This window comes from Ranitomeya variabilis, chromosome 2, assembly GCF_051348905.1.
Source record: "Ranitomeya variabilis isolate aRanVar5 chromosome 2, aRanVar5.hap1, whole genome shotgun sequence".
Lineage (NCBI taxonomy): Eukaryota > Metazoa > Chordata > Amphibia > Anura > Dendrobatidae > Ranitomeya > Ranitomeya variabilis.
Genome location: NC_135233.1, coordinates 982,596,957 through 982,624,761, shown reverse-complemented (window position 1 = coordinate 982,624,761; position 27,805 = coordinate 982,596,957).

The following is a 27,805-nucleotide window of genomic DNA, read 5'->3' as shown; positions in this document are numbered from 1 at the left end:
TCCAGCATGACTATTTAAAGGCCGTGGGCGTGACCCAGCCTCCAACCAAATTACCAGCTAGATTAACCCTGAGTAAGCTGGATAAAGTCTAGCCGATGCCACTGAGCGTGTAGTGGACGTAAGTGGAATTACCGCTGTCTGTCGGATGCCCTAGTGTGAACAGCGTCCGACATGACAAGAAGTCTTGGAGACAGGAGTGGGAGGTTCAGATTATTGAGGTTGTACTCTGTGTATGCACCCTAGAGACCAAGTAAGAGGGCAACCACCTTTAAGTCACCTCAGAATTGTCATAAATGTTGGTCATAGCTCAGACACCTCAACATCTGCTTCCTGTTGTCATTGTTTTTTTTTTGTGGACTGCATAACCAAGTGGAATTAAAGGTAGTGCATTGCCATTATGCAGAAAGACTGTTTTTAGGATTGTTTTGGATAAATTGATGAAGAATCTCCATTCCTCTGGATTGTGACTTATCTTCAGAGCTTCCAATAAACTGTTGATGTTGCTGCATGCCATAAGATCGCCCTCCATGAAATAGTATTGGAAAATTTTTTATCATGATGGCGAATAGTGTTGAGCATTCCGATACCGCAAGTATCGGGTATCGGCCGATATTTGCTGTATCGGAATTCCGATACCGAGATCCGATACTTTTGTGGTATCGGGAATCGGTATCGGGATCGATATTAATGTGTAAAATCACAATCACCAATCACAAGCCGTGACGTCATCTAAGGTCTTTCAAGCGCTTGAAAGACCTTAGATGATGTCGCGGCTTGTGGTTGGTCACGTTGTGGTCATGTGACCGCTCCGCGACCAATCACAGGCCGCGACGTCATCCAAGGACTTTCAAGCGCTCATTCTTATGAATGGAGGCTGGCGGTTACAACCAGGGCACGTCAGAGGGTGAGTATATCAATATTTTTTATTTTTATTCTTTATTTTACACATTAATATGGATCCCAGGGCCTGAAGGGGAGTTTCCTCTCCTTCAGACCCTGGAAACCATCAGGATACCTTCCGATACTTGGTGTCCCATTGACTTGTATTGGTATCGGGTATTGGTATCGGCGATATCCGATACTTTTCGGGTATCGGCCGATACTATCCGATACCGATACTTTCAAGTATCGGACGGTATCGCTCAACACTAATGGCGAAACAAAGAAACCCAAACATTGAATGCAGGGAGATTCCACTGTTGTAGCTTGGAATCTACGAGCTCAGTCTTACTCTTGGGTAGAGCTAAATCACTAACAAGATCATTCAGTTCACTTTGTGTTATAAGGTGAGGTTCAGTTGAGGTTGCTGATAGAAAGTTTGAGTCATGAGAGGAAGATGATTCATGACTCTAAGTCTCTATTCTTCCTCACTTGACTTGACTAAACATGTTTCTGGTGCTTTTGGAACCATGATAACAAGACCAGGCAACATTTAAGATACAAGGGGGAGATTAAAGCACTAGATATTGCAAAGCAACCCCCCACCAAACCAGAACAACCAACTCCATAAGAACCATGAACAAGGAGTACACTAGGAGCATATAGGTAATCAAAAAGTAATAATACTTTATTAAGTTACATATCATAATCTTAAGGTGCAAAAAGTATTTACAATACGATATCACATAAAGTGCTGCTATGAGTCCATATGTAAGAATGCCAGTAAGTGAAAGATACCAGACGGCATAAAATGACAAATTTACAAAGCAGCACTTACCAATGCGAGGCACCAGGACAGAGCACACCAGATGGGATCCACCAGCACAAACCCCGACGCGCGTTTCGAGGGAACACACATCGGGGTTTGTGCTGGTGGATCCCATCCGGTGTGCTCTGTCCTGGTGCCTCGCATTGGTAAGTGCTGCTTTGTAAATTTGTCATTTTATGCCATCTGGTATCTTTCACTTACTGGCATTCTTACATATGGACTCATAGCAGCACGCCCCTACTATTATTATTATGTATGTCGGCTTCATGGACAGTGCTCACCGGGGGATACCCATTCACTTTTAATCATTCTTGAGCACTTTATTTGATATCGTATTGTGAATACTTTTTGCACCTTAAGATTATGATATGTAACTTAATAAAGTATTATTACTTTTTGATTACCTATATGCTCCTAGTGTACTCCTTGTTCATGCTTTTGGAACCAGCAGTTCTTCTGTATGTGGTACCAGGGATATTGCATATGGAATGTTTGGATACTGTAAAGTCCACTTATTGTTCCTTGATACTTCTTTCCTAATGGGGGGCACCATGCAGAAATAAGAATTGGTAGTGTGATTGGTTGGCTCTCTCCATATCACTGGGACTTCAAAAAGCATAGCTTGCCTTTTCCCAAGCAGCCACTGGGTAAGATGTGATGCACATATATAGCAGCATATGTATGGAGTCCAACTCTTGTCCTGATCTCCTATTCTACAGCCAAAATATGTGTTGTAGGCTTTCCTTATCATGGTAGACAAGTTTCGCCATCATGGTAAACAAGTTTCGCCTTTGTGACGCAAAATGAACTTTTCTGCATATGTGGCAAAAACTATCAGCTTTGTTAGGCCGGGGTCACACTTAGCGTATGAAAAATCTGTCCGAGTCTCCCTCCTGGGAGTCGCACAATTGTTCTGCGTATGGTCATCCATGTGTAATGCGTTTGCAATGCGATGATGCGATTTTCTCATACCTATGTATGTGTATGACATCTGTATGACATGTGTATGGCTTTACATTTGTCGCTGATTTTTCCCATTGAATTTATTGGCTCAATGGGCTGAAATGAGGAAAATGTGTGCGTATTTCTCGCAAGTCACACGGATGGTCTGTGTGGTGTCCGAATTTTTCTCGCACCCATAGGCTTGCATTGGCGAGTCTATAAGCCAATGTGCATTTCTATATGTTTTTTCTAATCTGCCTTTTTATTGCATTAAGGCTGGAGTCACACTAGCGTAGAATACGGATGAGTGCTATGTGAGAAAACATTGCATAGCACTCGGCCCCGTGTTAATGTATGGGGCAGCTCCCATCACTATATTTTTTCTCAGGTGTATTCTACCTGCATGTAAAATCACAGCATGCTCTGATTGTACGCTTATACCGTCTGAGGCTAGGTTCACATTGCGTCAAGTACATGGCGTTAAACGGATGCGTTAAACGCATGTACAGAAAAGGAGCAAAAAATATGTGAAATTCGTCGTCACAGTAACGCTAGCGTTAACGCATGTGATCGCGTTTTTCATTTTGATGTCCGTATCCGTTTGTCTGCGTTTGTCACTGTCAATAAAGTTGTTTTTTTTTTTGTTTTTTTTTTTCCCTTTTGTCATTGTCGGGTGTGGGCACAGACTCATTCTCCATTTTGAAAGCATTGAGTGAACTTCTGCTAGCAAGATGTTTGTGTCTGAGCTCGTCAGATTTCGCTTGATGCGGTTGCGACTTCGTCAGAGAAAGCGCAGTTCGCAAAGGAGATATTGGATCCACGAAGTGAATTTCTTGCGGAGTACATATGGTGCCTTTCACACCCTGTATGTGCAGCTTCGGGATCACCCCTCCAAATTCCAACGCTATCTCAGGATGTCCATTGAGACCTTTGATGTTCTGCTCTCGCATGTGACGGATGAGATACATCATCATCGCAGCACTTTTCGTGAAAGCATCAGTGCGGAGCAACGTCTAGTAGTGACTGTGAGGTAATTATACATTTTTTTTAGCATTCTATTGACAAACACTAGATGTAGGTATCGTGGGGCATAATGTTCATTTTGCAATTGTATATTCTATTGTAACTAGGCTTTAGATGATCACTAACAATCCTAATTTTTTTTTTTTTATTTAAATGTCGACAGATATCTGGCTACCGGAGAAACTTTTGCATCACTGCATTATCAGTTTATGGTTAGATAGCCGTGTGCACAACCAAATATGGTGCACGGGTAGGTTCCCAAACCGTAATCAATTAAAATACAAAACCCGGCACTCAACTTAATGGTGTGTGGAAACAAACAGATTTATTGCGTCCCAAATCCAACAAAAACGTTTCGGTCTCACAACGGGACCTTCATCAGTAACGTAATTTGGGATAATGTCAGGGGAAGGTGACTGTATGACCTGTCAGGAAGATGAGTCGATATAATACGGACTCCCCAATAGTGGGAGAATGGTATTCAGCCTGTGTATGGGCTTATCATCGCGGCGTCCACATACAGCGGTGGACGCCGCGATGATAAGGTCCCGTTGTGAGACCGAAACGTTTTTGTTGGATTTGGGACGCAATAAATCTGTTTGTTTCCACACACCATTAAGTTGAGTGCCGGGTTTTGTATTTTAATGCATTATCAGTTTAGACTTGGGAAGTCAACAATTTGCCAACTGGTTCGGGAAACTTGTGATGCCATTTGGAATAACTTGCAACCACTTGTGCTACCAACCCCGACATCAGAAATGTGGCTAGCGATTTCCCAACAGTTTGAGGATGTGGCTAATTTCCCCAATTGTATTGGTGCCGTGGACGGCAAGCACATACGGATTCAGAAACCTGCGCATAGTGGTTCCCTGTACTATAACTATAAGAAATACTTTTCTATAGTATTGATGGCTATTGCGGATGCCAGGTACCGTTTTGTTGCTGTGGATATTGGTGCTTATGGCCGGACTAACGATTCCAGAGTATTCAGAGACTCCAACATGGGCCGATGTTTGTACAGCCAAAGTTTCAACATACCCTCATCAAGACCTCTTCCGGGGACCGAAGGCCCAAGTTTGCCCTATGTTTTAGTTGGTGACGAGGCCTTCCAACTAGGACAAAATCTCCTCAAGCCCTACTCAAGCCGTAGTCTAGACTCCAGCAGGCGCATTTTTAATTATCGCTTGAGCCGGGCTAGACGTTATGTGGAGTGTGCCTTTGGGATTTTGACATTGAAATGGCGGATTTTACTAACCTGCATGCAACTGCAACCAGAAAATGTGGACCGTGTTGTGAAGGCGTGCATCTGTCTGCATAATTTTGTGGCGAGACATGAAACCCAGGTGGTAGACCCTGATGATTGTGAGTCGAACCTCATGAGCATTGAATCTACTGCTGTTCGGTCAACAGCACAAATAATGAGGATTCGTGATCAGTTTGCACACTACTTCACACATGAAGGCCATGTTCCATGGCAAGACAGATACGTGTGAAAATATTGTAAAGTCTTCCTGATGTTGTGTAAAAAGTTACCTTATGGCGTGTAAAAAGTTTTTTAACCAGATGTCGTGTTAAAAATTACCTTATGTCGTGTATAAAGTTGTGTTGTGTTAAAAGTTAAAGTCATCCAAGATTATTAAATTTGAAACAGTTTACAACATGTTTATGGGTTTTTCCAACAAACTTTTGGTACACAGGTTTAACATATGATATCCCATAGGGAAGAAAAAAAAGGAAAATAGAAATTCACAACAAAAAACATAACAAAAAAAAAAAAAATAGAAAACTTGCAACGTGGTTATTGCACCTGGCTGGGGACACTGAACTGTACTAAAGACTTTGGTACTGCACGGGCGTATTGTCTGCCCAACTATATGATGGACTGCTACTATGTCTATGAGGTTCCACGCTCGTTTCACCCCGGCCTCTATATTGAGGGTTGTAGGCCGGCAAGTCCATTCTTCTAGTTCCCGATGGAGCGGGTTCTTGTGGTCCCACAAATTCCTCTACAAGCTCGTTCAGTCTTTGTCTAAACATAAAGTTTCTATGTGCCGGGATATTTTGGGCAACAGGCACATAGGATAAGAAAAGTAGCTTCCACTCATTAGCAGAGTAGACAGACTCGCGTGCTTGCAGCTCGGTAATTTCGCGCCTCACGTCTTTCAGCTCACTGCGACACATGTCCTATACCCGTTGGAGTCCATCCACGATAATTGCATCAGCTTCATCTTTTTGGGTTGCTCGCTTGCGTCCACGCTGTGATTGCAACCGGGCACTCACACCTGCAGCAACAGTGCTTCTGTCCGCAGATCGTGGCTCGCTGATGCCAGACACATCTTCAGGTTGTGTTGGTTCCACTGGAGAAGGTTCCAGTTCCTCTGTCGGTCTCGGAGCAGCGGTACTGCATATCGTGCTGTAACCCAAAAAAAAAATTAATATAAATAAAGTAAATTAGTTACCTTTATTAAACAATTTTGTCTCGCACACAGACGTTTTTGTACTTACGAGCGCTGAGACAATGTTTTTTGAAGAAAGAGCAGTTGGTCGTAATGCACATACGGGGTCACCCGTTTACCACTGGATCCACTTGCTGCATTTTGATTGTTCCGGTAGTCACGGACAAAGCGATCGCGGATGGACTTCCAACGGGTATGGACAGCATCGGCTTTAAATTTAAAAAAAAAAAAAAAAATAGTAGACAGATAGTTTGAAGATATAGGAAACATTTTTCATAGTTTGCTAGGATAGTTGAGATATAAATAGTAGATAGATAGTTAAGAAATAGTTTTTAGAAATAGTGTATAGATAGATAGTGTACAGATAGTTCATAATTGAGAGATAGACAACAAGTGGATAGGTTGATAGGATAGAAATTTTTTTTGGGTTTACATTTTCCGATGTTACGTCACCAATATTTACCAATTTTTTTCTTTGAAGTTGTAGACTTCTCCATGTATCGGGGATCAAAGCGACAGATTATTTGATCCCACAACTTCCGGTTTTTCACGATGTCATGGTGGGAGCTGTCGCTCTGGTCCCATATGGAGGGGTTGGCTTCAACAAGGTTGATCAGTGTCTCGTTGTGGATAGTCAATGGCTCTTCGTCAACGACAATCCTTTTTTTTTTGGCCGCTGACTTGGACTAGGTAAACCCAAAAAATTTAGGTTGATAGTTTCAATTTCACTGGATGGCCATATTCATATATACAGAGATAGATAGATACATAGATATAGCAATAGATAGATACATATATATAGATAGATATAGATAGATATATAGATACATAGATATAGATAGATAGATACATAGATATAGCAATAGATACATAGATATAGATAGATATAGATAGATATATAGATACATAGATATAGATAGATAGATACATAGATATAGATAGATAGATACATAGATAGATACATATTTATAGATAGATACATAGATATTGATAGATAGATAAATAGATAGATACATGGATATAGATATATACATAGATATAGATTGACAAAAATAGATGGAGCGATAGATAGTTGATATTTTACAGGTATAGTAGATAGAAATTGAATAGATAGATTGTTGATAAATATTGGATAGAATATTTCTAATTTGATATTTACCACTGGCAGTTGTGGCGACGACAGACGGCTAGGGACCTTCTTTCTTTTTTGTCCTCCGTGTTGCACCACCTATTGTGTATGTAAAATGTAAAAAAAAAACATTTTAACATTAAATTATGGTAACATTCATTGGATCAATAAATTTATGCCTGAAAAATTCAACATGTGTGCTATGTACCTTTGTTTTTTTAGCATGTTTTTTGGGGGGTGGTCTAGCAGCCTCGGGCTCAGAAGACTCCTATTCACAATAAAACAATAAACAGGATTGTTATGCCTAGCTCAATACAATGGAGTTTCACACAACATTATAGTGGTTTTTTAAAGTGCAAGCCTACCGACTGTGACGAAAAAATCGCAGACACACTGCTGCTGCTGCTGCTGCTGACATCTGTGTCCGACATCTGTGTGCAACAAAGCAACATGTTTAGTACACACACATCCGACGGACATTTTACAGACTCCCATGATGTATACTGAGATATATATATAGAAATGTACTTACATTTCAGGAGAGGTATTGCAACACTCTGTCACGTGCAGTAGTCCTATTGTGGGTGGTATATTCCTCTTAATGGCCGAAATCACATTTCCTGTCACATGACACATGTGACCACCCTCAAACGCTATTAAAACGTGTGGTCCTATTTGGAAATTTTTCATGATTTGCGTCTGACTGCGTTTGCCATAGCCTTCTATGGCAGAATGAACGCTTCCGTTAGTAGTGCGTTAGCTTGACCGGACCCGAGAACGCTGCAAGCCGCGTTTAAGGTCCGTCAGAAAAAAAACGTTATGTGACAAACGCATACCAATTTAGGGATGCGTCACGATGCGTTTTACAATGCAAGTCTATGGGCGCGTTAGTAAGTGCGTTACATTGCGTTTTTACTACTTAAAAACGAGTCCGTTAGACGGACACACCTAGCGCAATGTGAACCCAGCCTTAGTGTTTAGCACTGCAGCATTTCAGCACTTGGTTCCGTGGTTGAAATTCTACCAAGGACAAAATCAGCAAGGAGTTTGTATGTTCTCCTGTGTTTGCGTGGTTTTCCTCCTGGTGCTTCAGTTTCCTCCCACCCTCAAAAAATATATTGACAGAAAATCTAGTTTGTGAGCCCAGGAGGACAGTGGCGATAATATCTGCAAAGTGCTGTGGAATGATTGGCACTATATAAGTGATTAAAATAAATAAATAGAAACGTGAATATGCTAAGACACTATGATAAGAAATCTTAAAACTGTATACCTTACACAGTGAACATTTATAAAAGTTGTTGATGAAACTATAATTAGGATAACGTTATCGGAGCTGACTTGGTGCTTTCTGATTGGTCACCCTAAGATGATAGAATACTGAAGCCTCAGTAGAGTAAATACTGTACATGATGTAATAATAGACTAGCTAATAACAATGCAATAATGATGATGAAATAATAATAAAGATGCAATTTTTCTATAAGCCTACATGAAAGGTGTCATATGCAATAACAACCTACTCTGAGTCTTGAAAATTAGAGATAATCATCACACTTAAGCATCATATTCGTTTTCAGAAAAATATCATGAAAAGCAGACTCACCAAAACCTTTTGAAATGACAAATGCACTAGGAGGGTGAAGCAGGCCCCCACTGATAAAGGCTGGAGCAGCACAGGTGCAAGCTACTGATGAGAACTACCACCCACTCACCTAAATAATTGAAGGGTTGGCTGCCTAGTAGCAAAAATGCACAGAGGTAAGGCTTGCATAAGACACTATTCACACAGATAAGTGTGATGCAGTGTCTGGACAGTGTATTGATCACGCCCATAGTACTAGCAGGCGGGCCGTCCGGCACTACACAAAAACCAAGCCAACATAAAGGGGCCCTGCCACACCCTGCAAAAAATTATAAAAAGTGCAATAATAAGATGAAAAAATTAATGTATATAATACATTAAATGAGGTATTGGTTACTATTTTGGCCAAAATGGATAAGCTCGCAACCAAACGCCAAGGCTCCTCATTAACTTGCGAGTCCTATGCTAATATCAAAAACAGCTAACATAGAGAAACTAAAAAAAAAACACAACATGAAAAGCAAACTCACCAAAACCTTGTGAAATGACAAATGCACTAGCAGGGTGGAGCAGGCCCCCACTGTTTTCTTGACTTTCTCTATGTTAGCTATATTCATTTTCAGCCCCACAAAATTAGTTGAGTTCAACTGTTTTTGTCTCTGAACCAAAAAGCTTCTTAGACCCAGTGGCAAATCTGTACCATATTGTAACCACCAGATTACATTTAGAGTTGCCAGATTCTTATATGATACATCACTCTTTCTTTCTCATAAGAAAAAAACATATTAAATATATTTTTAAATTAAATATTTTGAGAGTTTTATTTTATTGCACTAAGATCACAGCTTTAAATTTTTGTGTCATGGGCAATAATTTTTCTTTTGGATTCTGTCAGCTGGCATAGTGACTGTTATGGAGCAGGAAGTGCTCCCTGGAGAAAAAAAGTATGCAAATTTGTTGATATACTAACCCCCTCCTACTCTCCAGACCACATCAAAATGCCTCTCACCCATCCATACCATACTGTGATCTGCATTGATGAGAAGCAAAAATAAAATACAAAACTACTGTCTCTAGATGGATGTATCTATCTTTTGAAGGAGACTTGGTTTGACTAAAATATTAGTAATGTCACAAGGGGTTTTAAAGGGTCAGACATTGACTTGGAAGGTCGCCACCTCCAATAGGTAGTACTAGACATACAGCTTTCCTTTTTAGGGAAAGGGGTTAGTTTTTTGTGCTATTGACTTTAATACAAATAATTGCCCCAAATTGGGTAGAGAGGTGAATGTGTTGACTACAGCACTAAAGATAAGATCTCTATAGAAATAGTTCTATGTTCATAGTACTAGCTCTTTTTTTCTTTTTAGTACACTCATGTAGTTAGCAGCAGCCCCACTCCTGGCCCTACTGGCTCTTTTCTTAATCAAGTCATGTAGCTTTGTTATATTTGCAATTTATGCAAAGTGATAGATCAGTATGACGTTGCCGTAGTTATAAAGAGTTTTGTTTCTGGTTGCCGTATGATATGGGAACACCAATCTATGTAAGTCCAAGCCCCAAGAGGATAGGGTTGAAAACATCTATGACTTTTTGTAAAGCTTAAATTAGGACTTTTTCTTCTGACCATGTACAGTAATAAAAAAAGATGAAACATTAAACTTCTCTATTGATATTCAAAGAGATGTTCCATACTCGTCTGGTCTCCAAAGAGAATACAGAACTCGTCCCTTAATCCCACAGTTGTCAGAAGCTTCTGTAATACGTTATATCAAGTGACCCAGTTTTCTCTGCGCTCTTGAAATGAACAGATCAAGGATGACCATGGCTTGCATGCAAAAAGCTAAATATTAAAAGTACGTCTCTTTACACAATTTATGGTAACACATTACAATTAATGGTCCATGCACCCAAACTATTGTAGAGTCTTCAACAGAATAATTTAGTTCTTTCTCGCACAGTAGTGGTTAATAGAAATTCTGCACGCTACACATATGCAAATGCTATAAATCAAGCGTGGTTGCCCCAGATACTTTTTCTTATTATTATTAAACATCAGATGAACCATGAAATGGGGCAGGTCCCATCAGGACCCTATGTAAGTGAGCACTGTGTTATCTCTACTACTTGCAAACAGAGGTCTTTCAACACCTGCCTATTTTTAGGTGCCGCTTCAAAAGAGAGGCTTGCCAAAAACGTGTAATTTAGAATCAGGATTCCCCAGCCGTATCTTATTCATCCTATTTACAGCTACAATTATTATTTCCATATTTACTTAAGCTGTTGGCAAGAATGCGAAAAGCTGATCTTTGTAACAGACTTCTCTTCTCAGGAATGCTGAAAATCGGGAGACGTCATTGACAAATCTTAGACTTTTTCTTTGCAGAGAAATAACGGTTGGTGCTTATATCTGGAGGCTTCTGGAGATGAGAGAGACTGTAAATGTGCATAATTGGAAGGCTTAGCACATATTATTTTATTAAGACACCTCAGTTATATTCCAGTTTCAAGTTTCTATGTGTTCAGTTGTTGTTGAGAGAACATTAATGGTAGTGAAGAACTGCACATCTTAAAGGTGTTGTCCACACTTAGGGTTCAAGTCTGGAGTCACTTTATGTAACTGCAAACATGTGAATCCTCAGAGCATGCACAGTACGCTCTCTCAGGATTCTTTTACGCCGGTGCCGGGAATGTGCGATCATGGGACCGCAAGTGTGTGATCTGCATACATACAGTCTTATTCTGACTAGACATGTGCAGCTTTTCAGGTCCCAAAGTGCTTTTTGTGAATGAAGCATTAGTGAGCATGCGAGTTTATTGCTCCATTAGTAAATATATGCAAATAGAAAAGATCAGGGTACTTCCACAATCTTCAATAAAATCATACTCTATGACTTAGGGTGTGCGAAACACCAGAAACACATCAGACTTTTAGTGCCATGTATCACGTTCGATTTTTAATGGATTCTAAAACATTTATAATGAAGATTGTGGCATTGCCTTGATCTTTTCTATTTGCAGATATTTACTAAGGATCCTCAGGTGGATTAACACCCACGAGTACTAACTGGAGCAATTTTTGCATTGACGCGGTGAGTCTCAATCCATTTATATATACAATGTCACTGCTCCATTAATTGCCTTTAAGTCCTACAGACCAGCAGCGGACAGTTCATTTTTGGAATAAAGTTTTGCATTTTATCTGAAGTGCCGAATCAACTTTCTTCTTTTTATGGACTGCTTTTCCTTGGATTTGGGATTCTGTGCACCCGTGAATGGGTGAGCCGATCATACCACTTTTCCCAGTTGACTGCTAATGGGGCACTAGTCACACATGCTCACTAACAGTTGATTAACACTAAGGACTTTGGGACTCCTGGTTTCATGATCAGTGGGGCCTTAGTAGTCAGGTCCCTTATATATTTATCACCTAACACTGTTTTTAGGAAGATAAAAGAAAAAATGAATGGCACTAAGATAAATGTAATGAGTTACTTACTGGTATAGAAGGATACACTCTGAGTCATTGGCACATTATGGGAGTAAAGTCACTTGGTGGAGGGTGCTTGCCAGGAAGAAACATGTAGACAAATCCAAGCGAAGAGGAAAGCAGCAACACTTCCGTTCTGTGACAAAGAAACCTTAGTCCTTTATTTCCAATACAAATTCATGGACAGGGTAAACAGGGCAGGGACAGTGCAAGTAAAAAGGACAACGGCCGTTTTGCGTTAACCACACTTCCATGGGTTCTGGACCCGTGGAAGCGTGGTTAACGCGAAACGGCCATCGTCCTTTTTACTTGCACTGTCCCTGCCCTGTTTACCTTGTCCATGAATTTATATTGGAAATAAAGGACTAAGGTTTCTTCATCACAGAATGGAAGTGTTGCTGCTTTCTTCTTCGTTTGGACTGTTTATAGGAAGATGCCAAATAAATATTAAAATGCCTCAATCCATCTTATTATCTGCCAAAATGATTGAGCGGCAAATGTCATTAGTCACAGGACATGTAGGATCTGCAGAAAGCCCAACATTGCAGTCATGTTACTTGTAATATACACAGGGGAATAATTATCAATTTAAAGCAGCTTTCTGATGTCTGTGGTTTGAACCAAAATCCTGCTTTTCTTTTTTCAAGAAAAAGTGTTGAAGAATGCACCAGGTCTGGTCTGGATTTGTTTGAGGGAAACTTATCAATATGGCCTCCACCTTGGCCTCCTCATTATTGAATTTGGCACATATTGGACCGAGGGGAGATACTGTCATACTGCGTGCATGTTAATAAATCTTCCTCTAGTGTTTCTTCTGTGAGCACTTATTACAGCAATGTATAAGAAAATCGCACCTTAACACACCTATTTTTTCTATCATTTCTGGCATGAGATATATTATAGTAGCAGCTGGTGTACAGGGGGAAGGTCCAATATATACAATGATGAATATACACTTTTTATGACATATTTTATTTAGCTTTCTGTATTTTGTCCCTCTACACTACTTTCGGTACCATAATTACTTGACAAATAAGTAGAGGGTCTATAGAGACATCTAAATATTCCACTCTCACAAAGGTCTCTCACATGTTCCTTTAAAGCTAAAGAGTGTTGAAATGTGGCAGTGCAAAGGGGCCAATTACACACCGTATGCCTGCAGGGCAGTGGTTAAGCAGGCCTCTTCCATTCCTCTGGTAACGATCCCCCTAGTTGAACCCAATCATTTCTGCAGACCTACTTGATCTAAGAACAGCCTTATGTTTAACAGGGCACCCTTTTAATAATATTTTAATCTCTTTCATGTGCAGAGGTGACTAGGGAGGCGCCTCCTGAGATGTTAAATTAACGTTTTTAGCACGTTGTGACCTATGCCATTTTCTGGGAGGTTTTCAGATCTGTAAATTTAAATGAACTTGATGTGCCTATGTGTGCATGTATGTCTAGCAGAGATATGGCAGATGCCATAATCTACTTATGTTGTCATCTAGTCTGTGATTAGAGACCTCAAAATCAGTTTTGTGACTTGTCATCTTTTAAAATATAAGAATACTGTATATACTTGAATCCCAATTACATTTCTTAATTAAAATGAAGGTTCATAACTGTTCATTAGAGTTTTTGATGCTTTCTAGCTATTTTAAAAGAAATACGAGTTCTCTTACTTTTCATGTTGAATGGCCTTTTCCTGTGACTGCACATTTACAACTGACAGACAATAACCATCAATAATTCTCCAAAGACTGACTGTCACTTACAAACAGAAATCAGGTGTGAACAGGTGCTTACTAAGAGTAGCGGTCTCCAAAAATAACCAACAAATAAAGTTGCACTCTGTAATGCTAAAGAATGCAAACCTGAAATATATGAAATCTGAATTGCATTACTGCACTAGAAAGTATAAAAAATTTAAAATCCTTAGCGCATAAATTGACCAATTCATGCATACCCAGCAGCCATGATAAGGCTATTCTCATTGCTGGGAACCTATCTAATGTAAATCCTCTCTTAGACTAAAGTCTACATTTATATGGGAAGGTAGGATCCTGCTGTAATTAAAAACACCTGAGATTGAGGGGTGTTCAGTCAGAGAGCCTTTGTGTACAAATATCAAAAAACTGACTTTCTCTTCCAAACAGAAATCAAGTGTGAACAGGTGCTTACTAAGATTAGCCATCTCCATATATAACCAACAAATAAAGTAGCACTCTGTAGTGCTAAAGTATGAAAACAAGAAATATGAAGTTTGAATTGCATTGCTGCACTTGAAAATACAAAAAATTGGGATTACTAAGTCTAAGGCTGGTTTCACACTTGCGTTTTGATCTGCAGCGTTTTAAACGCATCTGCAAACGCATGAAAAAACGCATGTAAACGTGTACAAACGCAGAGTTTTTTAGACGCATGCGTTAACACATGTGTTTAAAAAAACGCAGCGTTTGACCGTGTTTACATGCGTTTTTTCATGCGTTTGCGGTTTTTTTGCGCAAGAAGAGAAATTTCACAATAACAAAAACAAGATAACCAGACACCACCAATGGGACTACAGAGGGCGTATATGATGGGCTCTCTATATATAGACCCTATGGCTACTTAAATTTTAACAGCTTGCTACTGTATCCTGTGTCATGAAGGATCTTCGCATGGAGAGCTTTTATTTCAACCTGGATTTCAGCTTCAAGATGTTTCTGGTCTGCGCGTTTGCTTGGGAGCAAGACCGAAACCGCGAAAGATAGAGAAGGAGACAACGTAGGCATTTTTGGAGGCACCCCATTATTGAAGTGCGTGAGAGGCGTGGAGCCTATCACACGCTCTATGCCGAGCTGAATGCCAACCCGGAGAAATTCCAGGAGTACACGAGAATGTCGCAAGAATCGTTCCAGGATTTGCTGTCTTGTGCCCAAGGAGCCATACGGCGACAGGACACCCAGCTCCATAGAGCGATTCCACCCGAGGAACGTCTGCTGGTGACATTAAGGTACGTTCAAAATCTAAACCAATGACAGTCCAAATTTTGGTTATTCTGACATGTTTTTTTTTTTTTTTTTTTTTTAATTTTTAACCACACCATAAAAAGAGTTGATTGTAATGTTGTTTTTCGTTTGTGTTTTTCTTCTAGATTTCTTGCCACAGGGGAGAGTTTATCTTCTCTCCACTTCCAATACCTGCTTGGAATATCCACCCTGTCCGGAATAGTTGTGGACACCTGTCGGGCTATATGGAATGCACTCCGTGATGAGTTTATACCACTACCCACCACAGACATGTGGCGTGAAATTGCTGTAAAATTCTGGAATGTGCGTGATTTCCCCAACTGTTTAGGAGCGGTGGATGGAAAGCACATCCGCATTATCAAACCTGCCAGAACCGGATCGGAGTTTTTCAACTACAAGAAATATTTTTCTGTAGTGCTCATGGCAATAGCTGATGCGGACTCTCACTTCATCGCCATGGACATTGGAGCTTTTGGCCGTGGCAACGATTCCCAGACTTTCAAGAGCTCAGATATGGGCCGGCGTGTGTATGGGAACAATTTTAATTTTCCCCCTCCACAGCCTCTCCCCAACACTCAAGGCCCACCGCTGCCATTTGTTATGGTTGGGGATGAGGCCTTCCAGATGTGTGAAAACCTACTGAAGCCCTATTCCAGTCGGGACTTGGACCACACTAGAAGGATCTTCAACTACAGACTGACGAGGGCCCGAAGAACAGTAGAGTGTACCTTTGGCATTCTGGTCGCTAAATGGCGCATTCTTGCATCAGCCATAAATCTAAAAGTGGAAACAGTTGACGAGGTGGTCAAAGCCTGTGTGGTTCTCCACAATTACATAATTACTAAGGAACGACCCCACATTGAACTGGATGAACCAGTTGCACACCCTCTGCCTGATTTCCAGCATCACCCGCTGCAGTCAACTACAGCCGTTGGTCTCATGCGGGACCAATTTGCTGCTTATTTTGAATCAGATATTGGACGGGTGTCATGGCAGGACAATGTTGTGTAAATGTCCTGTTGTATCTTTATCTGTACCAGTAATTTTCTACAATGAAAATAATGTTTCACATTAAAAAACTTTAGTGTTGGTTGTGTTGACCGTGTCTCCTATCTTTTTCCTCTCCAAACCAAGGTTACCCAAAAATGGGCAGTAAACCATGTCATATCCCCCTTTTTTTTGCATATTCCACACTACAAACGTTAGTAGTGTGTATGTGCAAAATTTTGGCGCTGTAGCTTTTAAAATAAAGGGTTAATCACGGAAAAAATTGGCGTGGGCTCCCGCGAAATTTTCTCCGCCAGAGTGGTAAATGTCATGATCTCCATGGCCAGAGAACTAGCATAAGCCTCTATAGGAACAAGCTCTTGGAAGATGTAACTGTACTGACCATGAACTAAACCTACCGCATCATCTAGAAGTAGCCAGGTAGCATGTCCTACTTTTTATCCCTATATGCCCAGCGCCGGCCGGAGAACTAAATAATGCTAGCAGAGGGAAATATAAGACCTGACTCACCTCTAGAGAAATGCCCAAAAGGAGACAGAAGCCCCCCACATATATTGGCGGTGATATGAGATGAAACAACAAACACAGCAGGAAAATAGTTTTAGCAAATTTGAGGTCCGCTTTCTAGATAGCAGAAGACAGAAAGCATACTTTCATGGTCAGTAGAAAACCCTAACAAAACACATCCAGAAATTACTTTAGGACTCTGGCATTAACTCATAATCCCAGAGTGGCAATTCCTGATCAACAAGAGCTTTCCAGACACAGTAACGAAACTGCAGCTGTGAACTGGAACCAAAATACAAAAACAAAACATGGACGAATGTCCAACTTATCTAGTAGATGTCTGGGAGCAGGAACAAGCACAGAGAGGCTTCTGATAACATTGTTGACCGGCAAGCATCTAACAGAGAAGCCAGGTTATATAGCGACACCCAGATCTAATCAGAACAGGTGAACAGGGAAGATGATGTCACAAGTTCAATTCCACCAGTAGCCACCGGGGGAGCCCAGAATCCAAATTCACAACAGTACCCCCCCCTCAAGGAGGGGGCACCGAACCCTCACCAGAACCACCAGGGCGATCAGGATGGGCCCTATGAAAGGCACGAACCAGATCAGAGGCATGAACATCAGATGCAGTGACCCAAGAATTATCCTCCTGGCCGTATCCCTTCCACTTGACCAGATACTGGAGTCTCCGTCTGGAAACACGGGAGTCTAGGATTTTTTCCACAACGTACTCCAACTCACCCTCAACCAACACCGGAGCAGGAGGCTCAACGGAAGGCACAACCGGTGCCTCATACCTGCGCAATAACGACCGATGAAAAACGTTATGAATAGAAAAGGATGCAGGGAGGTCCAAACGGAAGGAAACAGGGTTAAGAATCTCCAATATTTTATACGGACCGATGAACCGAGGCTTAAACTTAGGAGATGAGACCCTCATAGGGACAAAACGAGAAGACAACCACACCAAATCTCCAACACAAAGCCGAGGACCAACACGACGGTGACGGTTGGCAAAAAGCTGAGTCTTCTCCTGGGACAACTTTAAATTGTCCATCACCTGCCCCCAGATATGATGCAATCTCTCCACCACCGCATCCACTCCAGGACAATCCGAGGATTCCATCTGACCGGAGGAAAATCGAGGATGGAACCCCGAATTACAGAAAAACGGGGAAACCAAGGTGGCAGAGCTGGCCCGATTATTGAGGGCGAACTCCGCCAATGGCAAAAAAGCAACCCAATCATCCTGGTCAGCAGACACAAAACACCTCAGATATGTCTCCAGGGTCTGATTAGTCCGCTCGGTCTGGCCATTAGTCTGAGGGTGAAAAGCAGACGAAAAAGACAAATCTATGCCCATCCTAGCACAAAATGCCCGCCAAAATCTAGACACAAATTGGGTTCCTCTGTCAGAAACGATATTCTCAGGAATACCATGCAAACGAACAACATTTTGAAAAAACAGGGGCACCAACTCGGAAGAAGAAGGCAATTTGGGCAGGGGAACCAAATGAACCATCTTAGAAAAACGGTCACACACCACCCAGATGACAGACATCTTCTGAGAAACAGGCAGATCTGAAATAAAATCCATCGAGATGTGTGTCCAAGGCCTCTTAGGAATAGGCAAGGGCAACAATAATCCACTAGCCCGAGAACAACAAGGCTTGGCCCGAGCACAAACGTCACAAGACTGCACAAAGCCTCGCACATCTCGTGACAGGGAAGGCCACCAGAAGGATCTTGCCACCAAATCCCTGGTACCAAAAATTCCAGGATGACCTGCCAACGCAGAAGAATGCACCTCAGAGATGACTTTACTGGTCCAATCATCAGGAACAAACAGCCTATCAGGCGGACAACGATCCGGTCTATCCGCCTGAAACTCCTGCAAGGCCCGCCGCAGGTCTGGAGAAACAGCTGACAAGATAACTCCCTCCTTAAGAATACCTGTGGGGTCAGAGTTGCCAGGTGAATCAGGCTCAAAACTCCTAGAAAGGGCATCCGCCTTAACATTCTTAGAACCTGGTAGGTACGATACCACAAAATTAAACCGAGAAAAAAATAATGACCAGCGCGCCTGTCTAGGATTCAGGCGCCTGGCGGTCTCAAGATAAATCAAATTTTTGTGGTCAGTCAATACCACCACCTGATGTCTGGCCCCCTCGAGCCAATGGCGCCACTCCTCAAACGCCCACTTCATGGCCAAAAGCTCCCGATTCCCAACATCATAATTCCGCTCAGCGGGCGAAAATTTACGGGAAAAGAAGGCACAAGGCCTCATCACGGCGCAGTCAGAACTTTTCTGCGACAACACTGCCCCAGCTCCGATCTCAGAAGCGTCGACCTCAACCTGAAAAGGAAGAGTCACATCAGGCTGACGCAACACAGGGGCAGAAGAAAAACGGCGCTTAAGCTCCTGAAAGGCCTCCACAGCATCAGGGGACCAATTAGCAACATCAGCACCCTGTCTAGTCAAATCGGTCAATGGCTTAACGACATCCGAAAAACCAGAAATAAATCGACGATAAAAGTTGGCAAAGCCCAAAAATTTCTGAAGACTTTTAAGAGAAGAGGGCTGCGTCCAATCACAAATAGCTTGAACCTTGACAGGATCCATCTCAATGGAAGAGGGAGAAAAAATATATCCCAAAAAGGAAATTCTCTGAACCCCAAAAACGCACTTAGAACCCTTGACACACAGAGAATTAGACCGCAAAACCTGAAAAACCCTCTTAACTTGCCGGACATGAGAGTCCCAGTCATCCGAAAAAATCAGAATATCATCCAGATACACTATCATAAATTTATCCAAAAAATCGCGGAAAATATCATGCATAAAGGACTGGAAGACTGAAGGGGCATTAGAAAGACCAAAAGGCATCACCAAATACTCAAAGTGGCCCTCGGGCGTATTAAATGCGGTTTTCCACTCATCCCCCTGCCTGATCCGCACCAAATTATACGCCCCACGGAGATCAATCTTAGAGAACCACTTGGCCCCCTTTATGCGAGCAAACAAATCAGTCAGCAACGGCAATGGGTATTGATATTTAACCGTGATTTTATTCAAAAGCCGATAATCAATACATGGTCTCAAAGAGCCGTCTTTTTTTGACACAAAGAAAAAACCGGCTCCTAAGGGAGATGACGATGGACGAATATGTCCCTTTTCCAAGGACTCCTTTATATATTCTCGCATAGCAGTATGTTCAGGCACAGACAGATTAAATAAACGACCCTTTGGGTATTTACTACCTGGAATTAAATCTATAGCACAATCGCACTCACGGTGCGGAGGTAGTGAACCCAGCTTGGGTTCTTCAAAGACGTCACGATAATCAGACAGGAACTCAGGGATTTCAGAGGGAATAGATGATGAAATGGACACCAAAGGTACGTCCCCATGAGTCCCCTTACATCCCCAGCTCAACACAGACATAGCTCTCCAGTCAAGGACTGGGTTGTGAGACTGCAGCCATGGCAATCCCAGCACCAAATCATCATGTAGATTATACAGCACTAGAAAACGAATAGTCTCCTGGTGATCCGGATTAATACACATAGTCACTTGTGTCCAGTATTGTGGTTTATTATTAGCCAATGGGGTGGAGTCAATCCCCTTCAGAGGAATAAGAGTTTCCAAAGGCTCTAAATCATACCCACAACGATTGGCAAAGGACCAATCCATAAGACTCAAAGCGGCGCCAGAGTCGATATAGGCGTCAGTAGTAATAGATGACAAAGAGCAAATCAGGGTCACAGATAGAATAAACTTAGACGGTAAGGTGCAAATGGAAACAGATTTACCAAGCTTTTTAGTGCGCTTAGAGCATGCTGATATAACATGAGTAGAATCCCCACAATAGAAACACAACCCATTTTTCCGTCTAAAATTCTGCCGCTCGCTTCTGGACAGAATTCTATCACACTGCATGCTTTCTGGCGTCTTCTCAGTGGACACCGCCAGATGGTGCACAGGTTTGCGCTCCCGCAGACGCCTATCGATCTGAATGGCCATTGTCATGGACTCATTCAGACCCGCAGGCACAGGGAACCCCACCATAACATCCTTAATGGCATCAGAGAGACCCTCTCTGAAAGTAGCCACCAGGGCGCACTCATTCCACTGAGTAAGCACAGACCATTTACGGAATCTTTGGCAGTAAATTTCAGCTTCATCTTGCCCCTGCGATAGGGACATCAAAGTTTTTTCTGCCTGAAGTTCCAAATGAGGTTCCTCATACAGCAAGCCCAAGGCCAAAAAAAACGCATCCACATTGCGCAACGCAGGATCCCCTGGTGCCAATGCAAAAGCCCAGTCTTGAGGGTCGCCGCGGAGCAAGGAAATCACAATCCCAACCTGCTGTGCAGAGTCTCCAGCAGAACGAGATTTCAGGGACAAAAATAGCTTACAATTATTTCTAAAATTCTGAAAGCTAGATCTATTCCCTGAGAAGAATTCCGGCAAAGGAATTCTCGGCTCTGATACCGGAGCATGAATAATAAAATCTTGCAAACTTTGTACTTTCGTGGCGAGATTATTCAAACCTGCAGTTACACTCTGAAGATCCATTATTAACAGGTGAACACAAAGCCATTCAAAGATTATAAGGAGAGAGAAAAAAAAGAAAGACTGCAGCATAGACAGACTGGCAAGTGATCCAATTAAGAGCACAGAGGAAAAAAAAAAAAAAAAAACTCTCAGCAGACTTCTTATTTCTCTCCTTTCTCAGCCAAGGATTTTAACCCTTTAGTGGGCCGGTCAAACTGTCATGATCTCCATGGCCAGAGAACTAGCATAAGCCTCTATAGGAACAAGCTCTTGGAAGATGTAACTGTACTGACCATGAACTAAACCTACCGCATCATCTAGAAGTAGCCAGGTAGCATGTCCTACTTTTTATCCCTATATGCCCAGCGCCGGCCGGAGAACTAAATAATGCTAGCAGAGGGAAATATAAGACCTGACTCACCTCTAGAGAAATGCCCAAAAGGAGACAGAAGCCCCCCACATATATTGGCGGTGATATGAGATGAAACAACAAACACAGCAGGAAAATAGTTTTAGCAAATTTGAGGTCCGCTTTCTAGATAGCAGAAGACAGAAAGCATACTTTCATGGTCAGTAGAAAACCCTAACAAAACACATCCAGAAATTACTTTAGGACTCTGGCATTAACTCATAATCCCAGAGTGGCAATTCCTGATCAACAAGAGCTTTCCAGACACAGTAACGAAACTGCAGCTGTGAACTGGAACCAAAATACAAAAACAAAACATGGACGAATGTCCAACTTATCTAGTAGATGTCTGGGAGCAGGAACAAGCACAGAGAGGCTTCTGATAACATTGTTGACCGGCAAGCATCTAACAGAGAAGCCAGGTTATATAGCGACACCCAGATCTAATCAGAACAGGTGAACAGGGAAGATGATGTCACAAGTTCAATTCCACCAGTAGCCACCGGGGGAGCCCAGAATCCAAATTCACAACAGGTAAAGCCAGTGACTGAGGGCAGATATTAATAGCCTAGAGAGGGTCCATGGTTATTGGCCCCCCTGGCTACAAACATCTGCCCCCAGCCACCCCAGAAAAGGCACATCTGGAAGATGCGCCTATTCTGGCACTTGGCCACTCTCTTCCCATTCCCGTGTAGCGGTGGGATATGGGGTAATGAAGGGTTAATGTCACCTTGCTATTGTAAGGTGACATTAAGCCAGATTAATAATGGAGAGGCGTCAATTATGACACCTATCCATTATTAATCCAATTGTATGAAATGGTTAAAAAAAACACACACACAATATTGCAACGTATTTTAATGAAATAAACACACAGGTTGTTTTAATATTTTATTGCTCTCTCAATCCACCTGAAAACCCTCGCTCTGTAAAATAATAAACCAACAATGTACATACCTTCCGATGATCTGTCACGTCCCACGATGTAAATCCATCTGAAGGGGTTAAAATATTTTACAGGCAGGAGCTCTGCTAAAGCAGCTGTGCTCGTGCCTGCAAAACCCCGGGGGAATGAAGGAAATGTAGGTCAATGACCTGTAGTTACCTTCATTCGCGGTGATGCGCCCCCTGCTGGATGTCCTCATGAAGTGGAGCCTTGGAAAAGTTCCCACACTGGAGTTCATATGAGGACATCCAGCAGAGGGTGCATCACCGCGACTGAAGGTAACTATAGGTCATTGACCTACATTACCTTCATTCCCCGGGGTTTACAGGCACGAGCACAGCTGCATTATAGCAGAGCTCCTGCCTGTAAAATGATTTAACCCCTTCAGATGGATTTACATCGTGGGACGTTACACATCTACGGAAGGTATGTATATTGTTGTTTTATTATTTTTCCTTTGTTACAGAACGATGGTCTTCAGGTGGATTACCAGTATAATAAAATATTACAACAACCTGTGTCTTTATTTCATTAAAATACTTTGTAATAATGTGTGTGTGTTTTTTTAACCATTTTGTACTATTGGATTAATAATGGATAGGTGTCATAATTGACGCCTCTCCATTATTAACCTGGCTTAATGTCACCTTACAATAGCAAGGTGGCATTAACCCTTCATTACCCCATATCCCACCGCTACACGGGAGTGGGAAGAGAGTGGCCAAGTACCAGAATCGACGCATCTTCCAGATGTGCCTTTTCTGGGGTGGCTGGTGGCAGATGTTTTTAGCCAGGGGGGGGGCAATAACCAAGGACTCTCTTCTGGCTATTAATATCTCCCCTCAGTCATTGGCTTTACTACTCTGGCGGAGAAAATTGAGCGGGAGCCCACGCCAATTTTTTCCGTGATTTATCCCTTAAATTTAATAGGTACAGCGCCAAAATTTTGCACATTCACACTACTAACATTAGTAGTGTGGAATATGCAAAAAAAAGGGGGATATGACATGGTTTACTGTATGTAAACCATGTCTCATATCATGTTCGGTTTGAAAATCCGGCAATTGAATTTCCGGCTTTTAACATATATCGCGCTGAAGTAAATATATATATATATATATATATATATATATATATATATATATATATATATATATATATATATATATATATACACTCACAGGCCACTTTATTAGGTACACCATGCTAGTAACGGGTTGGACCCCCTTTTGCCTTCAGAACTGCCTCAATTCTTCGTGGCATAGATTCAACAAGGTGCTGGAAGCATTCCTCAGAGATTTTGGTCCATATTGACATGATGGCATCACACAGTTGCCGCAGGTTTGTCGGCTGCACATCCCAAAGATGCTCCATACAAGGCAGGATGGATCCATGCTTTCATGTTGTTTACGCCAAATTCTGACCCTACCATCCGAATGTCGCAGCAGAAATCGAGACTCATCAGACCAAGCAACGTTTTTCCAATCTTCTACTGTCCAATTTCGATGAGCTTGTACAAATTGTAGCCTCAGTTTCCTGTTCTTAGCTGAAAGGAGTGGTACCCGGTGTGGTCTTCTGCTGCTGTAGCCCATCTGCCTCAAAGTTCGACGCACTGTGCGTTCAGAGATGCTCTTAGGCCTACCTTGGTTGTAACGGGTGGCGATTTGAGTCACTGTTGCCTTTCTATCAGCTCGAACCAGTCTGCCCATTCTCCTCTGACCTCTGGCATCAACAAGGCATTTCCGCCCACAGAACTGCCGCTCACTGGATTTTTTTTCTTTTTCGGACCATTCTCTGTAAACCCTAGAGATGGTTGTGCGTGAAAATCCCAGTAGATCAGCAGTTTCTGAAATACTCAGACCAGCCCTTCTGGCACCAACAACCATGCCACGTTCAAAGGCACTCAAATCACCTTTCTTCCCCATACTGATGCTCGGTTTGAACTGCAGGAGATTGTCTTGACCATGTCTACATGCCTAAATGCACTGAGTTGCCGCCATGTGATTGGCTGATTAGAAATTAGGTGTTAACAAGAAGTTGGACAGGTGTACCTAATAAAGTGGCCGGTGAGTGTATATATATATGTGTCTCATTGACACATTACATATATATATATATATATATATATATAAAAAAGAAAGCCGACTTTGGAGCGAAGATCGCCGACGGCCGACCCGATCCCACAGTGAGATCGGGTGGGGTTTCACCAAACCCGACTTTGCCAAAAGTCGGCGACTTTTGAAATTGGCCGATCTGTTTCGCTCAACCCTAGTGTTTATACAAGGCAGTTATCTACTCAACAGGTCAGGTGTCATAACTTTTGAGTTTTTGGACACCTGACCTGTTCAGTAGAGGACTGCACTGTATTTCCACCATTTTCTCTTAATACTGCCACACTAGGCATATACAAAAAGAGATTATGGAGATACATGTTATATTTTTGGGGCCACCTCATATCTGTATACTAAAGACACACATATAGCTGCAGTCTTGTATTTTTAACTACTGGAGATATGTTGTGGCCCAAAAAGTAAGTGTGTGGCCAAGTTTCTTGGCGCACGGTGTGTGTTGGCGGCGGTGATATACACAATAAACCAAACATAATTGTGGCAAATCAAACTTGTTTTATTTTGTTAACAATGTAAAACACTTATTTTTTTGAACGGCGCCGGCTTGGGGTTGAGTGATGTAAACGGGGGGTGTGAAGAACTGCGGCCTGGCTAACCGTGGACGACGCAGAGGAGGCAGGAGAAGGGGCAATGAAACTAGAAGGGTCTGGAAGTTCGGGGATGGGGCTTGACACATGAGAGGCTTGAGACGCACTGGAAGGGTGAGACAAAACTGACAATACAGACACATCGGTAGGTGAAGGGGGAGGAATACTATGAGTTTTTTGTTTTTTTCTTTTCTGATTTTTTTTTTGGCTTTGCCTGGTAGGGGGACGTCTTGGTGGGCTCATACGCTGTAGCGTGGTGGCGGGAGACCCATCAGGGTCCGGCTGCACTGTCTCACAGTCCATTGCGCTTGTCGAGCGCTCGCCCATGCCAGAGTCCTGCTACGTAGTGGTGGGGGTGAAACATAAAGCCCTGCCAGGGTCCTGCTGCATCGTGGTGGGGCCGGTCCTGAAAGCCACGCCAGGGTCCTGCTGCATCGTGGTGGGGCCGGTCCGAAAAGCCATGGCAGGGTCCTGCTGCATCGTGGTGGGGCTGGTCCGAAAAGCAACGCCAGGGTCCTGCTGCTTCGTGGTGTCAGTGGAGGAGGTCCAAGCCGGAGCAGCGGTGGTCACGGTGGTGGCGGTGGGATGTCCAACTGCACTCGTCATGGTGTTGGCGCTCTAGTGGAGTCCGCCTGTGGAAGGAATTGAGATGGCTGTGCAGTGGTATGCAGCAAAGGTCGGCATGGAGGTTAATCGTGACAGTGACGGCACAGTTGGATATGCCGCCACTGTCTGCTGTAAATAACGACTCTGCTGAATAGCCTGCACAAAAGCAGCATTGCAGGCCTGCATAACACTGAGCTGGAGATCAGGGCTAAGGTGTTCCGACATGCCCTGCTGAATTTGGTTGAAAAAATGATGAGCTGGCCTCTGGAGGTCGGCTTTCACTTGATCAAGACTTTTGGCGACCTCCTGGATACGGCAATTCAAGAGGTTATGAGAAACATCCATTCGGTCACCTAAAGCCTTGATTGCTTTGTGTAAAACCGAGCTCAAGTGCAAAAACTCGGGCATGAGTGACCTGTCCGAAGCCCTCTGTCGCTGCCGGGATGAGCCCAAAAAAAAGGGTGCAGATGAAGAGGACTGCGAAAGGGGAAGACCTGATGGGCCAGCTCCCTGGTCTCCAGTTAGTGTGGAAGGCCCACCTGCTGCTGCGCTGCTGGATGGCTGGGACGGGTCCGTGGCTGCCGGATGAAGGACCGCTCCAGAACCTGGGCCGACAGTCGTGCTGTGTGTGCTGTGAAAATAGGAAACAGAAAATTAATACCAAAAAATAACCAGATGCTAAATCCTGTGGAATTTTAAAATACAGATTATGTCAATACAATACAACCGAAAGCATGTGAGAAAAACTTACTTTCTCTGGACAAGGACCGGTCTTAAAAATGACAGCACGCGATGATATTTGTACAGTCTGATCCTTGCTCCTGAACCAGTGGCAGCACAACTCTCTTGGCGCAGGTCCTTGTTGAAGCGGTCCTTCATGGAACACCAACGTGTTTTGACTTTGTCCACTGTTAAAAAAAAAAAATATGGTCAGGACATGGAATTTTTGACGTTTAAAGACAACTGTGTGTGATGAGAGAAACTCCGGAGAGTTTCTTTCATCACACACAGTCAAGAGAGCACGTCAAAGGTCTCTGCTACTTCACACTGCAGTGCAATACTTACCAAATGCACTATGGACCCGTGGCGTGGTATTGTCCCATCCATCCCACAACGCTTGGGCCACCTCATTCCATAAACGGCGGAGCGTGGTGTTCATCGAATGCAGTGGATCCCGGCTGTCCCACAACAGAACTCGCTCCTGGACCAGTGTTATTAGGAGGTCGTTGTCGATAAGATCATCGTCCCGTCATGAAACCTAAAAATTAAAGACAGTCATTACAGTTTGCTCAATCACATAAGGAAAAGAAAGAGAACAGATTATGAGAAATGGCATGAATACAAAAGTAAACATACAAATGGATTCCAGAAGAAAAATTTAAAGAAATACGAGTGTAAAGAAAGGAAGATTCAAGAATTTTACAATGAGGACAGTCAGCCTTGTATACATACCCGCTGCCGTCTTCCCACCGGACCTTGACTCCGCTGCTCCTGCCCGGTCTGTGCCTCAGTATAAGTGCTCTAAAAAAAAGGAAAAATCAAATTGTCACATGTGTCGATTTGACAGTGAATACTTACCAATCTGACGAGGCAATGCTCACCTCACTGACATGCTCCACTTCCGACTGACGTGGATCAAACTCCTCACCAGATGAAGACTCCGAAGAAGACATTCTGAGGCATGTAGAAAGAAAGAAATGGAAGAAATTAGGACATGTAGAGC